The sequence below is a fragment of the Rattus norvegicus genome, chromosome 17 (genome assembly GCF_021556685.1).
Source record: "Rattus norvegicus strain SHRSP/BbbUtx chromosome 17, alternate assembly SHRSP_T2T, whole genome shotgun sequence".
NCBI classification, from domain to species: domain Eukaryota; kingdom Metazoa; phylum Chordata; class Mammalia; order Rodentia; family Muridae; genus Rattus; species Rattus norvegicus.
The window spans coordinates 77534914-77550989 of NC_141550.1; positions in this window are offsets into that span (position 1 = coordinate 77534914).

A 16076-nucleotide genomic window follows, 5' to 3' on the forward strand; every position below is an offset into this window, starting at 1 on the left:
AGGTCCTTGAGTGGCATATAGCTGTTGTGTATATGCTCCATCACTCTTCGTATGCCATGTGGAAATATGTCACATTGCTACTTCCCCAGTTAACGCTCTGCTGCTGTGAAGAGACACCATGACCTAGGTGACTCTTATAAAGGAGAGCATTTAACTAGTCTATTATTGCCATGGTGGCATGCAGGCAGCCATGATGATGTAGAAGTAGCTGAGAGCTTTACATTCTTATCCGTAGGCAGCAGGCAGGGACAGAGAGATGCTGGGCGTGGCATGGACCTTCGAAACCTCAAAGCCCAGCCCCAGTAACATACCTCTTCCAACAAGGCCATACTGTCTGATCCTTCTAATCTTTCTCAAACATCCCATCAACTGGAGACTAAAGCATGCAAATATGTGAGTCAAATGGGAGCCAATCTATTTAAATCCCTATATTCCATTCACTGGCCACCATAGGCTTGTACTCAATTCATAATGCAAAATGTATTTAGTGCAGCATCAGAAGTCTCAATAATTCTCCAGAATCTTAATACCTTTAAAATTCTAAAGGTTCTTCTGAGACCCAAGACAATCTCTTAATTCTAAGCCCCTAGAAAATCAAAAACAAATCACATACTTTCAAGTCACAACCACACAACTATACAACTGTATAGTCATACATTACCATTCCAAAATTGAGGTATGGGAACATAGCATGGAAATACTGAACAACTGAACAGAACATATACATACATACATATATATACATATATATATATGTGTGTGTGTATGCATATATACATATACACATATATACATACACACATACATACAAACTTACATCTGTGTGTGTCTATGCATCTGTGTGTCTATGCATCTGTGTGTCTATGTGTGTGTTCATGTATGTGTGTGTGCATGTATGTGTGTGTGTGCAAAAGAAGATCTATGAATCCAGATCAGTTCATAGGCCTGAATGTCCCAGCTGTTTTTCTGTATAAGCAGAATCTAGAGGATATAAACTCTAATCCTAGTGAAAAAGAATGCCTTGCTAGTGAGAGTGAGGGCAAAGACAGCAAGTTTCCTTCATCCATGAATGAATCTTCCTACCCCAAAGACATGGGTCAAGAGTGGTTCTTCCTATTTCAAATGATTTAATGAGGAGAAAAAAAGGCCCTTACAATATATACCCAGCCACTTAAATTTTAAATGTAGTTGACAACCACAAGTAGCCATCATAGCCACCTAAGAGTAACAAATCAAGAAAGAGCAATACTACATCAACAAAAACAAAATTATACAAAAGTGCTGAGCAAAACTAATGATGATCACTGTAGTTTGTATCTGTCAGATTCCTATTACTGAAACAAATACCTTACGATGATTGGCTTATAATGAGGAATGGTGTGCTCGCTTCGGCAGCACATATACTAAAATAATGAGGAATGGTTCATTTACAACCACAATTTTGTAGGTAAATACATATGACCTATTATTTCTACTACTGTGTGTCTGGAACAACATTCATTCATCATAGCTGAAGCACAAACAGCTTGGGAGCTTTTCTGTCATATCTTAAAGGAAAGAGAAAGAGACCAGAATCCTATTAGAATGTGCTCCCTGTGTCCTAAATATATGTAGTGGATTCCGTCTTTTAAAAATTTCTTCATCTCTTGTTAGACATACATGTTGGGGACACTAAGCTATTAATACATGGGGACATTTATCTAAAGCTCCGTACACTAAAGTTAACCAGTTCTATTTTTCAGAATCACCATAGAAAAGAGATAATTTACTATCAATGATTTTTTAAATTAAGCAATTGCTTGAAATTTACTTTAAAATTATATTTAACATTGTCATTTAAAATAGTTATAAATGCTACCACTATCCTTTAATGCTCACCACTTCTCTTTTTTTTGCACCCAAATTATGTTCAAGTGTGATCAAAAAAAATAATTACTGAATCATTGGTGCATTTATTTTGTGCTCTTGAGTGTTCAAATAAACTGAGAGTCTAAAGATTTATTTCTGAAATGAACTCTAACTTTATGCTCTTTCAGCACTCAAAACATATGTTCACTTAGTCTTCAATTGTACAAAAGCAGAGTATATGATCCTGCAAAGGTGTTGGAAAGATGATTAATTAGGAGGGTACAATTGCTTATTTCACTACAAAGGGACTTCTCAGTCTCCATCCAACCGGAGAGGCCGCATTGCTCAGTGGTCTAAAATAACAGGCTTGAGGACCACAGTATTTGATTTGGTTTTCAAAAGTAAAGAAATTATTTGGACTTTTGAAAACATCTTAAAATTCACCTTATTGTTGAGTTACATTTTATATTAATCAGATGGGTCATGAACAGAAGAGTAAGATTCACAGCTGTCCTGATGCCTGTCAAATGTGACAGGAGCGGATGGTAATGCAATGTTCAAAGACACTGACTTCCTCTTTAATGAGTGGGTAAAATATTTTGAAAAGTATTAAAGAGTATCAGCTAAATAGAGAGAATGACATCCAAGTAAACATTAAGGCTTAAAAATCTGTGATAATTGCAGTGGGATATTGAAATATTTAAATCAGAGGACTATTTACTTAATACTAATTAAAATGATATATCAGAGTATTCCCGTATAAACATGTGTATTTTTTCTCAATTTCTCTAAACCTCTCAGTTAAATCATTCAAATATAGATTACATTTTAAAGACGACACATGGATCTTACCGTGTTCTATTGGGTTTAGTCTGAATTCAACCTTTCTTTCCCTTCCTTGATTATATGTGATTTTACAACTCCAAGATTTACTGTTGTTGGAGTTGTTTTAGGAGAGTTGTTTTGTTCCTATGTATGTTTTTTGGTTTTTTGGATGTCTTTGGTTGGCTATTGTTACTGTTGTTGTATTAGGCTGGCCTCAAACTCACTGAAATCCACCTGACTTTATCTCCTGAATGCTGAGATTAAAGTCATCGTGCACCGCCAACGTGCAGCTACAACTCTAACTTTTATTAAACAAATAAACAACTCAATATAAGCATAAATTGAAATAGTCATAAATATGTAATTAGATGTTTCTGATAAGCCATAGTCAGATTACCGATAAGGCAAAAGCCTCTCTCTTCGCCAAGCTTTCCACAGGTAGGGGGCATTCACAAGTGCCCTACAGGAATGTGTTACAAAATCAATTAAAACTTGTCCTTCTAATACTTTTGAAGACTTCCACTTTAGTCACCTGGTGCACGAGTGAACTTTACTTTGAATGGTGTAAAAAAAGCTTTCGACTGTAATTTCAGGAATTATTATTTGTAGCAAGAGTTTCATTTACCATATGTTGGCAAAGCAACACTGGTGGTAAACTTCTATAGTGCCAATATTTGGGAGGCTTGGGCTCAATGTTGTCCATGCCAAAATTGGCTGAAGCTACATAGTAAAACTATTTCATAAAAACAAATGGAAAAATAACAATAGAAAAATAACCAAAAAATGAATGTGGTGTGTGTGTGTGTGTGTGTGTGTGTGTGTGTGTGTGTGTGTGTGTGTCTGAGTGTGTATAATATATACCAAAAGAACTTATTTAGAGATTAATTCAATAATGTACATTATGAAATAATTAGCTAACAGGTTCACTCTTACTTTTATTGACAAGAGATATCATCTTGCCATTTCCAAACAGACCTGCTCCTAATTTGAAACAATTTGGTAACTGGGAACAATGGAGAATAATTACATCACAGATATGTAAGCACCATGCTTAACATGTTTGCATAACATGTTTGCATCAGCCTCTGTAAGGGTAAAAGTAGGTTTAATTCAACAATGAATATGTTTTGTGTTTTCTTGTACCATTACTCAATGAAATCCTAAAACTGCCAGATTTCATAGTCTAGAGATTTTCCCGTATGTTCCAAACTTTTCACTTTTGACTCACCAGAATAAATTTTCCATGCTAATTATCAGATATATGCTTGATTAGAAGAATTCAAGGGAAATAAGGGAGTTAGTGAATGTTGTCAGCATTTATACCTGCTCTTAGTGACAATCCACTGCGGACAGAGCTGACTGATATATTTCAGTTTATTATCCTAGGAGTCTTGAAGCATTGAGTTATTTTTAAAAGAAAGTTTTGAAACTGCAAATACCTTCACGGTTATAAAGCAAATTGCTTAGGCATACAAAAGGCATGTGTAATCCTTCACATTGCAATCCTAAGGACATTCATGAAATGGCCACATCCGAAATAAATTCTTTCTAACAAAATGTTTTTATATTGTTCAGACCAACACTGATTCCATGTGATGAAAGAATCATTAAGGCTAAAAATATGTGCTAGAATAGTAAGTATTCAAAGATTATTAATCCCCACCTCAGGCTGGGGAGGAAACTGTTTAATCATCCAGTAATCCAGTAATTTTCCAAATGCGGTAATTTCATAGCAACCATTTTGATAGGTATTTTGTCTAAATTTCACATTAGAAATAGAAAAACCTGAAGTGATCATGCAAGATTATCAAGACAAGAGAGCTGATAGAGGAATATGATACAAGAGTAGATGTGTGTGTGTGTGTGTGTGTGTGTGTGTGTGTAAAACATTGTCGTATTAATTTTTTTCTAATCAGATATTGGTTTCTTTGATATGTGAGCACATGTGTGTATGTTCACACATATGAAAGCGCATGTGGAAACCAAAGGATAATCTGGGTGTTACTCCTTAGGAGGTGTTCACTTGTCTTGTGAGACAGCATCTCTCACTGGACTAGCGATTCACAAACACATGAGGCTGGTTGGCAAGCGAGTCCCAGAAATCCTCCTTTGCTCTGCATCCCCAGGGCAAGGATTGTCAGAATCCATCCCCACACACTGCCAGTAAAGCCCACTTTTTTTGACCTGGGTTCTAGAGGACCAGACTCAGGTCTTTATGCTTGTGGGGCTAGCATATCACTGAATGAGCCATCCCCTCAGCCCTTCTTTGTTCCTGAAGAGAACTAATAAGATCCAATTAGACGAAACCAACCAAAGACAAATAATGTCGGTATTCTGCTATATTACCCTGTTCAGCATTTGACAATGAATCTCTTTGTTCTGGTGTATCTGTCACTCGTGGGCATTCACACAAATACACAGCTCATACAGCTTTTTTCTAAGGCTGTGTGTGCCTTTCGTATTGAAGCTCTGCATTTAAACCCATTGTCACTCCTTTCTTTCCTTGCGTTGCAAGCTTTTTGTCAGTCCGTCCAATTTAATAAAATCAAAAGTTAACCAATTTCTCTCAATCAGCATTCTTCAAGAGTCCCTCATCTATGCTGTAAAACCTTTTCGGGTTATTATCTTCCCACTAAGACAAACTATCATCTATGATCTCCCTAATTCTTTTTTTTTTTTTTTTGGTTCTTTTTTTCGGAGCTGGGGACCGAACCCAGGGCCTTGCGCTTCCTAGGTAAGCGCTCTACCATTGAGCTAAATCCCCAGCCCTGATCTCCCTAATTCTTTAAAGTAAACATTTAGTTTAAACTGTTATCAGATTTATGCTAACATGAGATGTTCTCAAGGCACCTCCCCTCACGCCCAACACACACAGTTTTCTCCAAAGGCCAACATCTTCCGCTGTCAGGTACCGTGATTTGGAAAGCTTTGCACACCCAGAGCTGCATAAAGCTTCAAGCTCTAGAAGATTAGACTCGACTATAGTGATGCCAAGGGAGTAGTTATCTTTAAGAGAAAGATAATTCAATCATTACACCTCCACTAAGATCACTAGGCTCCAAATGGAGCTCCTCAATGACATAGATGGAATGAGTTTGAATACTACACAGCTATATTGCACAACTAACCTCTCTATAGAAGCATGTCTGATACCACCTGAAGATGGCCAGTGAAATTGGTGTCTACCATTCGTGGGTTACATGCCCTATCTTTCATGTTCACGCATCTATACGCCATGTTCTAAGCTGGAAATAAGATGACAAGTTCTAAGCTGGTTGTCACATAGATTTTAGATGCCCAGGACTGATAAATCAGTGAGATGATGATAATTCTGCATTTATTTCCCCATCTAACTGTTCATAGCTAATTGGTATAAGCCACATTGGTTATTTCCTTTCTGAACCCCCTTTAAAAATTCTCAGTCTGTAGGCACAGCCCAATGTCCTCCCTCACATAAAGCTCAGGGGATAGTTGAGAACGGGGAACAGAAAGATTGTTAGTAGCCAGAAGACCACAGACTTCAGTATGAGATAGTGTCTCTTAGTAATGTCAGAAACCACATCCGTGAACTCTCATCAGCTTGACTGTCTATGCATGAACAGGACAAGAGTGGTACAATAGACATAACAAAATGGAAAGCCAGGGGAAGGGAGAACATCTGTGACCCTCAACCTTACACTAAGAACTATAGGGGAAGGGAGAGCACCCAGGAGTCCTGACCCCTACACAAGAACTACAGACAACTAAGGGAAGCTGAGAGATGGGGAAATGGTCTTCTCCAGAAAGAACACATGGACCCATACTGACATGCACCCACACATGAATAAATATACACACATGCTTACAGACAAACACGAAAAGGAAAAGAACACATTTTCCTCACTTAGTGTGTCCTCTAAGAGCCTTCACATGATACATCTCAAATACACATTGTCTTATAAACAGCATTTCCCCATGTGTTTCTATTTCCTCACCTCACAGCCCCACTTCCCTCTCTTTCCTCTCTTGTCCTCTCACCTGTACACTTCTCTTTGTCATCTCTCACTCCTCTCCCCTCTCCACTCTTTCTTTCAAAGCTCCCTTCATTGTTCTCCCCCTTCATTCCAAATCTCGCACTAGCATCTGTTGCTCTAGGGGAGCATGGTTTGGTCCTTACTGATTCTCTCTACATCGGGCCCATTCAATCTGTTTTATTGCCAAGGAATCTGTGATAATACACAGCCCATGTCCTTTTCCTCTTCCTGAGACATGCTTGAACAGGACTATCCCTGCCCAGTCAAAAATGAAATAAAATAAAATAAAACAAAATAAAATAAAAGGAAAGGAAACAGAGCCAGTGGGTATTCTGCGATTGTTGACATGGGTTCACCAAAGTCACTGCTGTCTTCTGTCATTGCTGTCTTCTATGAAATACCAGCGCCTTAGTCTCTTTTTTCCATGCCCAAATTGTGCTTGTTGATGACTCCGTCTGTGTTTACAAGGGGAGCCGTGACCTGCAGAGGACTTCCATCCTTCTGCCTGGGGCAGGTGGTCTTCTTAGTGTCGCAGTTCACTGTTATGCAAGCTTGTTACCAGACTTACTGACTTTGACGCCTATATTTTCTTCAAGTTTGTTCTCCTTTACACTGAGGAAATCTGGTGTAACCCAAGCCAAAGAAATGCCCTGTACTTAAGATACAAAATGTAAACCAGTGAATTAGCCAGGCATCTGAGGGGGCTGACTGTACCCCTCCCCAACAGGAAGCGAGGGTAAGGAAGAGTATTTAAGATGCAAAATCTTCAGTAAGCCAGTGACCAGTAACTACCATCTCCTGACACAAATAACCAAGTAAACAAAGAAGCCTTTAGAAACTCTTCAATATTCCAAGTTAAAGAATATTACTTTTTGTCTTGCCAAAATCTTAAAGTTCATATTTTTAGCCTAATCCAAATTCAAAATAGGACCAGAAATAGCAAAGCTGCTGGCATTCTGGGGAAATTCTAATTCCCAAAAATTCCAACTTGGAATTTAGGAGAAGCGCGTGTGCGCGCGCACGCACACACACACACACACACACACACACACACACACACACACACACACACACGTTTCCTTGGCTGCTCTTAAGAAATGCTGCAGGTTTCAGAACAAGATGGGCCGTGGAATAAAGGCAGGTGCCGTACCTCCGTACCACCATTACAGCCTCCATCACCCAAACCACGGGCGCGAACGCCAGCTACTGAAATGTTTTGGTATCTAAGAGGCTTGGGTTTTATTTCTCATTTTCATTTCTTTTTAAGTAGCAGCAGGAGAGCTGTCAGTGTTCCTGAGACTACAGATGGATAAAAACCGAATTTGAGAAAGGTAGAAAGTTTTGTATTCCCTGCTTAAAAAAACCAGAGCCAACGGGACTATTTTGCATTATCATAAAGCCTTTAATTCCCTGCCCATGCCTCCTTAGATACCTCTGAACCGTGAATAGACATCGCCTCTCAGAATACATAGGGCTCCCCCATACATTTCCACCTCCCCTTAATACCTCTCTGGAACAAAGCAAAATGGCTTAGTTTACAACACAGAAAATCTCCTGTCCTAGGCCCACTGACCCTGGCTGTTTGCAAAAACCTGAAATTTATACACCTTGGTTTCTTGAGAAGAGTTCAAATTTTCAATGTTCTTATTTCCCCAAACACACACACACACACACACACACACACACACACACACATACACACACACACTATATATATATATATATATGCTTTATACTGCATATGTATATGTGATATGTGTGTATATATACATATATATAATATAACACAAAAACCCTAGTTTTTATTTTTTCACATTATAATTTCAATAAAGTTTATAGCAACTTCCCCACCTATTCCAGAGTGTTACGAAACATTGCTAATACCTTTATTTCTGACTAAGTTTATGGTTGTAATGCTATCCTGCTTATGCTGTGTGACTGTGTGTGTGGTGTGTGTGGTGTGTGAGTGTCTGTGTGTATGTGTGTGTGTGTGTGTGTGGTGTGTTTGTGTGTGAGTGTGTGTGAGTGTGTGTGTGTGTGGTGTGTGTGGTGTGTGAGTGTGTGTGTGAGTGTGTGTGTGTGTGTGGTGTGTGTGTGGTGTGTGAGTGTGTGTGTGTGTGTTGTGTGTGTGTGTGGTGTGTGAGTGTGTGTGTGTATGTGTGTGTGTGTGTGGTGTGTGTGTGTGTGAGTGTGTGTGAGTGTGTGTGTGTGTGTGGTGTGTGTGGTGTGTGAGTGTCTGTGTGTATGTGTGTGTGTGTGTGTGTGTGGTGTGTGTGTGTGAGTGTGTGTGAGTGTGTGTGTTGTGTGTGTGTGTGTTGTGTGTGTGTGTGGTGTGTGAGTGTGTGTGAGTGTGTGTGTGTGTGTGTGGTGTGTGTGTGGTGTGTGAGTGTGTGTGTGAGTGTGTGTGTGTGTGTGGTGTGTGTGTGGTGTGTGAGTGTGTGTGTGTGTGTTGTGTGTGTGTGTGGTGTGTGAGTGTGTGTGTGGTGTGTGTGTGTGTATGTGTGTGTGTGTGGTGTGTGTGTGTGTGTGGTGTGTGAGTGTGTGTGAGTGTGTGTGTGGTGTGTGTGTGGTGTGTGAGTGTCTGTGTGTATGTGTGTGTGTGTGTGTGGTGTGTGTGTGTGAGTGTGTGTGAGTGTGTGTGTTGTGTGTGTGTGTGGTGTGTGAGTGTGTGTGTGTGTGTGTGTGTGTGTGTGTTTAAGTAGGAAGCCAGGGATCTATCCGGGGTTCAGGTAGACTCACCACAAGGGGTAAACCACAGGGCGGTGTCACAAGGCAGTAGGCGTGATTATCCGCAGGACTAAACTGTTACCAAGCTCCCCAAACCCACACTCTTCTCCAGTCAAATGCATAAAGAAATGGCTCAGCCAGGTGCTATTTTCTCAGTTGAGGAAAAGGGTAGCATTTCCCAGTAGGGCAAATTGTAATGGATCAGATGACAATATGGCACTGTGGGTTCTTAGGAGAAAATGCTCTGGAAAATTAACACTTTCTCAGCAACACAAAGCCTAACAGCTTCCATCTTTGGCCCCCAGAAGAGCATAGGAAGAAGCCTACGCACGGGCTGCAGGGCATCTCAAACAACAATTCGCCTAATGCAACAACAGTGTCTGCCCGGGGCTCTGGGAGCACAGGGCTAATTGTACCATGTCAGATGGTAGGTGTGTCGGTGGTAAAATCTTAAGAGGCACATCAGTGCAGCTTTATACTGCATAATAGGCGCTGATTAGGCAGCAGCAGTGTGCTCAGGGCTGACTGTTAGCTGCCAGTGTTGAGGCTGACTTAAGATGCAGAAAAACACCATGGTGCTGGAGAGAAGGCAGAGCTCAGGGCTCCTCCGCGTTTCCTGGGGGATTAGCTATTCGCTGTGGCAATGAGGGAGATGCTAACAATGTCAGGTCTCTTCTGGAGCCTCTGGAAGGCTTTATGGGTACCCAAGACTAGTGAGCTGATGCAAACCTGAGACCTCTTTCACTGCTGGTCCTCCTGAAGCAGGTCATTCTGCACCTACATGGGATATAATGAAGACCATGAGTCTAGACCCCTGCTCTCACTGCTCTCAGAACTATGTATATAAGTATATAAGTCTCTCTCTCTCTCTCTCTCTCTCTCTCTCTCTCTCTCTCTCTCTCTCACACACACACACACACACACACACACACACACACTACATAGTTATGGACTTTTGCTGCTACTGCCTTTGTGCGTTGAGGACCTTTTCTGAAAATCTGTGTCATAGGTATGATTTTGTATGGTGTGTACAATAGACCAGGACTGACCTTCTTCCTCATATATCTCTGACTGAATAACACCAGGTCATCCCTTGTGACTCCTTGGGGTGTGTGTGTGTGTGTGTGTGTGTGTGTGTGTGTGTGTGTGTGTGTGTGTGTGATGCATGTGCCCATGTGTGTATGGTGTGTGATATATATGCTTATGTGTGTATGATGTGTGAATGTGTATGTTTGGAGGACTGAAGATTTTGCCCTGACCTTGGTACTTATGGATTATGTGAGATTGATTGGCCAACAAGGCCCACGAATCATATATCCACCATCATCTCCCTGGAGCTAGTACCACACGTATGTACACCCATGCATGGTTTCTTAGGATTTGAACTCAGATCCTCATTCCTACATGGCAGGCAATTTACAGGCCGAGTGACCTCCTCATCCCTCGCTCCCTTCTTTCTATTTATGAAGTTAAACCCCTAAACTATGGAAATCACTGGAAACAAGACCTGAAACTGCCAGGTAAATGATACTTAGACAAATCTTCCGATCTGGCTTCCTCTGCACTTCAAATGCCAACAATGGCTAAAGGATGTGGGCCTTTGCTGCTTCGTCTCTCCCTGGTTCTCTAGGGCAGCACCACAGGCTAACAGGCTGGGCTTTTGTCTTCATTTCTATATGTGACTTTATCTTGGCTCTTGTTTCTGTGAACAATATTGAGAAGAATATTGTCTATAACTTCTATGAAAGCTACAGCTTGTACCACCCAAACGTTTTCCTCTTTAAAAGTTGTCCTTTTAGCTTCAATCATAGACTTCCTCCTTCATGGACTCCCAGTGCTCAGTGGTTAGGAATGAAAGTCCTGGCCTCAGTTAATGCCAAGTCAGAATAAATCTAATTTTCAATCTATGCTTCATTGTCTTATGGAACATGAAAAAGATTTCTTCACGATGAATATTGAGTTTCATGTGATAGTTTAAATCAAATGCCTGACATAGGTTGGTGACCAAGAAATGGTATTAATGACTATGATAGTTACTGATATCAACTTGACACTACCTAGAATCTCTTAAGTGATGACTCTCTTGGCATGCTTCTAACGAATTGTCTTGATTGGATCATTGAAGTAGGGTGGTCTGTCTACTCTAGATGGTACCGTTCCCTGGGCTGAAATCCTAAACTGTATAAAATGGATATGTTGTTTTAAAAATATAAAAAATAAATAACATGGTTGTCTTTTATCCCCCACTAAGTCCAGCACCGCAGTGCCCCAAGATATCTGCTGGATATCTTGCCAGAAGCACACATTCCAATTCCGTGGTGGCCCAGAGTAGCCACCCCACACTCCATTACGCTTAAATCTACACATGAAATGACACACAACACAATGATCTTTGACCCAATTGGTAAGATATAATTGCCCACCTAAACATACAGAGCCCAGTACCATCCATTCCTTAAGAACATTAATAGCAACCTGTAAATACACAGAGCGGAATCTTGACATCACCTGCCATGGCTTCTCTCCCTCTCCCTCCGGTTTCTTCCTCCTTTTCATTCCAGTCTCCTCCTCTTCCTTCAAACCTCTCTCCTGCCCATCTTTTCAGCTCATCCAATGACAGGCCTCCTTCTATCCGGTACCTGCCCCTCACCTGTATTTTACAGATTCAATGGAGAGAAGGTTCTGGAAAAGTCGCCTGAGTCCTGAGTATGTGAGTAGGCAGCTGTCCTTGGGGCAGTGGAATTAGCATCAAAATACAGATGACTCCAGGGCAAACCACAACGTGGGTAAGTCAAGCTGAGCCCTCTCATTTATAGCTTTCTCCTTCTTGACTATGAGTGCAATGTGGCCAGCTCCTCATATCCCTGTTATCAACCTGCCCCATCACGTTTAACTTCAATCTCGAACTCTAAGCTAAAATCAATCTCTCCTCCCTCAAGTTGCTGTTGTCAGGGCATCTTCTCAGACTGGCAAGAAGAGAAACTGAAACAAAGACTGCTACTCTACTATTGAACTTCATATCACTTTGTATTGTCTAGGCATGTAAAGGTTTATCACCGCCTCGGAAAGTGGGCTACACCTTATTACCATTTATTAATAACTTATTCATACATGGAGAGTCATTTAAGTCTTAAACAGTCCCATAATAGGGATAGGACCTCTATCCTTTGACTTCTCATCCAGTATTTGTTTCTCCAAACCATTTAGCACTCAGTTGTGCTTGTGGTAAACATTCGGTACACACTAGAATCACAATTTATCTGGGGGTGAAAAATTCAGCCAAGGAAATATAGTTATTTTACTTTGTTTATTGAACAAGAATTTTCCCTTAATACTTTCATCTCATTTTCTTGGTGCCTAGAAAAAAAATTATAAGAGCTTATTTGAATTCGTTCTGTAAAATTAAAATTTAATTACTCAACACATTATAAAGCCAGAATCATTTTCCTTCATTTTTTCAAACATTTTTAAGCACATATCTATAATTAAATACAGTTTTTAGATGCTAGGGAATATAATCCAGGTAAATAAACTAAAAATTTAAAACCCAAGCCACTAAATCACAATTAATAAATAATTGTCTCGTATAGAGTGTCTCCATTTCTGACTTATGTGTAATATAAATTGTGCCGATGAAAACATATTAATGTGAAATAGTATCCTCCGAGATTTATCACGTTTTTTAAAATCTTAACCATGTAATTTAGGTGCACCCAGACAACCCCTTCCACAGGTTGTCATTTTGCTGCTGTGCTTGTGAAATCATTATTTTATGTGCAAAATAAAGACAAACAATAACAGTCAATGTAGGTCAAGCACTTCCTCTACATTAAGCATTTTCCATTTCAAGATGACATTGGACATGCAAGAACTTGAAAAGTATGGCTGCTAAAGAAAATTGAAAAAACAAAGATGACTAGAAGAAACTCTAAACATTAGAGAAATAAGTGGGGTGTAAGAGCTTACAACCAAAGAACAGCTTTAGAAAAATTCTAGCCAGGGATTCATTAAGGGTCTTTGATGTTTGGAAGAACAGAGCCCATGTTAGCACTTTTGATAAATATGGAAGTGGATCTAGGATGTGGTCAGTTGCAACCATCAGCCATGTATATCTTCTGAAGCTGGATACTTGTGTTTTTTAAGTCAATTCATTTATATTCCCTTCCTCCCACAACACATGAAAGACAAGGGTTTTGAATCTTGTCTAAAAACGTGCCACTGATAAGCAGCAACAGCATCATTGCTTCTAACATCTGTACTCTGAGGTCATAGTGCAGAAGAAGCATTAAGTCAGTACATAGAAAAATAGATAAATATACAGAAAAAGGAAAAAAACAGAAAGAATGAAAAATAGACAGGTAGAGTATGTGAAATGATATGGGAAACATAACCATTCCCAGTAACATGGGGAAATGTGTGTAGGACCCCCCACATACACCAAATTCCACCATATATATATAGAGAGAACATATATATATATATATATATATATATAATAGAGAGAACATATATATAATAGAGAGAACATATATATATATATGTTCTAGATTATATATATATATATGTTCTAGATTACTGAAAGCAATAGTTGGTAGAATCAATATAAGTGATGATCTACAATCTACGTAATATACAGTAATAATACATTTAAAATTTAACTGGCACTGTACTTAATAGAGGATCTCGAGTTCGAGGCCAGCATTGCTACTTGGGTCGTCTAGTCAGACCTACATGTCAAAATGCCAAGGCTAAGTATGCAGCTACATATTAAGAGTATTTACCTGACATACCTAAGGTCCTATGCTTAATGCTCACCACTAAACACCAACCGATTCTATTTCATTTATAAGGGCTTTAATCATTCTTAGTCTCCCAAATGAGTCAGAGGAAGTCATGGGCTTTTATGGAATATAAATCATTCTTTGTACCAAAGGTTGAAGAGAAAATAAAAATTCATCTCTTCTTTTTGTCTTAAAAATCAGTCAATTCTTGGATAATAAATAGACATAATCTTTTTTTTTCCAAATAAATGACCAAGGAAGGAATTTCTGAAATGATGGTATTTTTTAATGAGATTTCTTTTGATAATTCTGCTTCCCATGACAGGATCCTTCCAAAACCAATACTTAATTAGTTATTTGGTTGTTTTCTGTCTGCAGTATTGATTTGTGTGTTTCTGTTTAAATGTACAAGTGAAGTAACAGAGACCCAGATTTGGAAGCAAACAGGTTGATGGGAATGTTCTTTTCTTTGTGATCATACAGGTATTCAGGTTCCATTTTGCTCACAGCTATCAAGATTCATTGACAAGTTCAGGCATTCTATAGTAAGGATATTTTCTGAATTAGACTTAAATAGAGCAGAGACCTTTACATTCCTCTTCTTTGTATATCTTGTTCATTTGGCTGCATGTCTTAAATCAGAAGACTTGGAATTACAGTTTTATTTTAACCCCAAAATCCTTGTCAGCCATGTCTGTTGTGTTATCTGGCTGATTTTGCTAAGTCATACTTAATATTCTTACAATATGGCAATACTCCAAGTTCCCTCAGTTTGGATTCCCTTCCATTATAATTGTCTCATTTTGAGAGGGAATCCAAAAACATGTGTATGTGCTTGTATGTCAGGGTGTGTTTGTGTATGTGTATTTATGTGGATGTGTTATGTATAAATCCATTTAAATATGCAGTTAAAATCAGAGTTGTTCTACTCAGAGTCTGATGTTTTATATTTGTTTTGGGTTTTTTGTTTTGTTTTGCTTTGGTCTTATTAGAGATCATCCTAATTTAAGAATGTTCAAAACAGACTACCAGGGATTAAAGCCTGTCTTGTCAGCCTACTACGCTATTGTTTACTCTTTCATTACTATGACCAAAGTATCTGGTTTTGACAATTAAAAAGATAAAGAGTTTCTATTGCCTCATGGATTTAGAGGGTAGAATATATCATAAAAGTTGAGGGAGGCATAGCAAATAGAGCAATTCATATCCCAGTGGGCTAGAAAGCAGAGAACTCTAATGACAAACCTTGATTGACTTTCTTCTTTTCTCATTTTATTTTGTCGGAGGCCCCAGCCCTTATGTTCTACTTTATTTTGTATTTTTTATTTTTAGATTATAATATAATTACACATTTCTTCTTCCATTTCCACCCTCCTAGCCCATCTCTCATTACTGCCTTTCAAATTCACAACCTCTTTTCAATTAGTTATTATTATATACATATATGTGTATGTATAAACAAGTATTTCCTTAAATATAACCTCCTCAGTCTGTGTAATGTTACTTGTGCATATATTTTAGGGCTGAGCATTTGGTATTGTATAACCAGTTGGTGTACACTGAGGAAGTCCCTGAGGAAGACTATTTCTCCCATTCTCAACATTTCCTGGCTGTCTGTCGTTCTCTATGTTGCTGTGCTAGAACACTGACCAAAACCTACTTTGATGAGGATAAAACTCATTTCATCTTACAGGATAATGTCCATCGTGGAGGGAAACCAGAGCAAGAGCTCAAGGCAGAGATCTGGCTGGATGAAATGAAGCAGAGACCCAGACGTGCTACTTCATGGCCTTCTCTGTCTCCATCAGGGCTCTAAATCTAGTGCCAAGGTTCGTCATGCTCCGAGAGAGCTGCTCATTGTCAGGCTTCTCCCATGGACTTT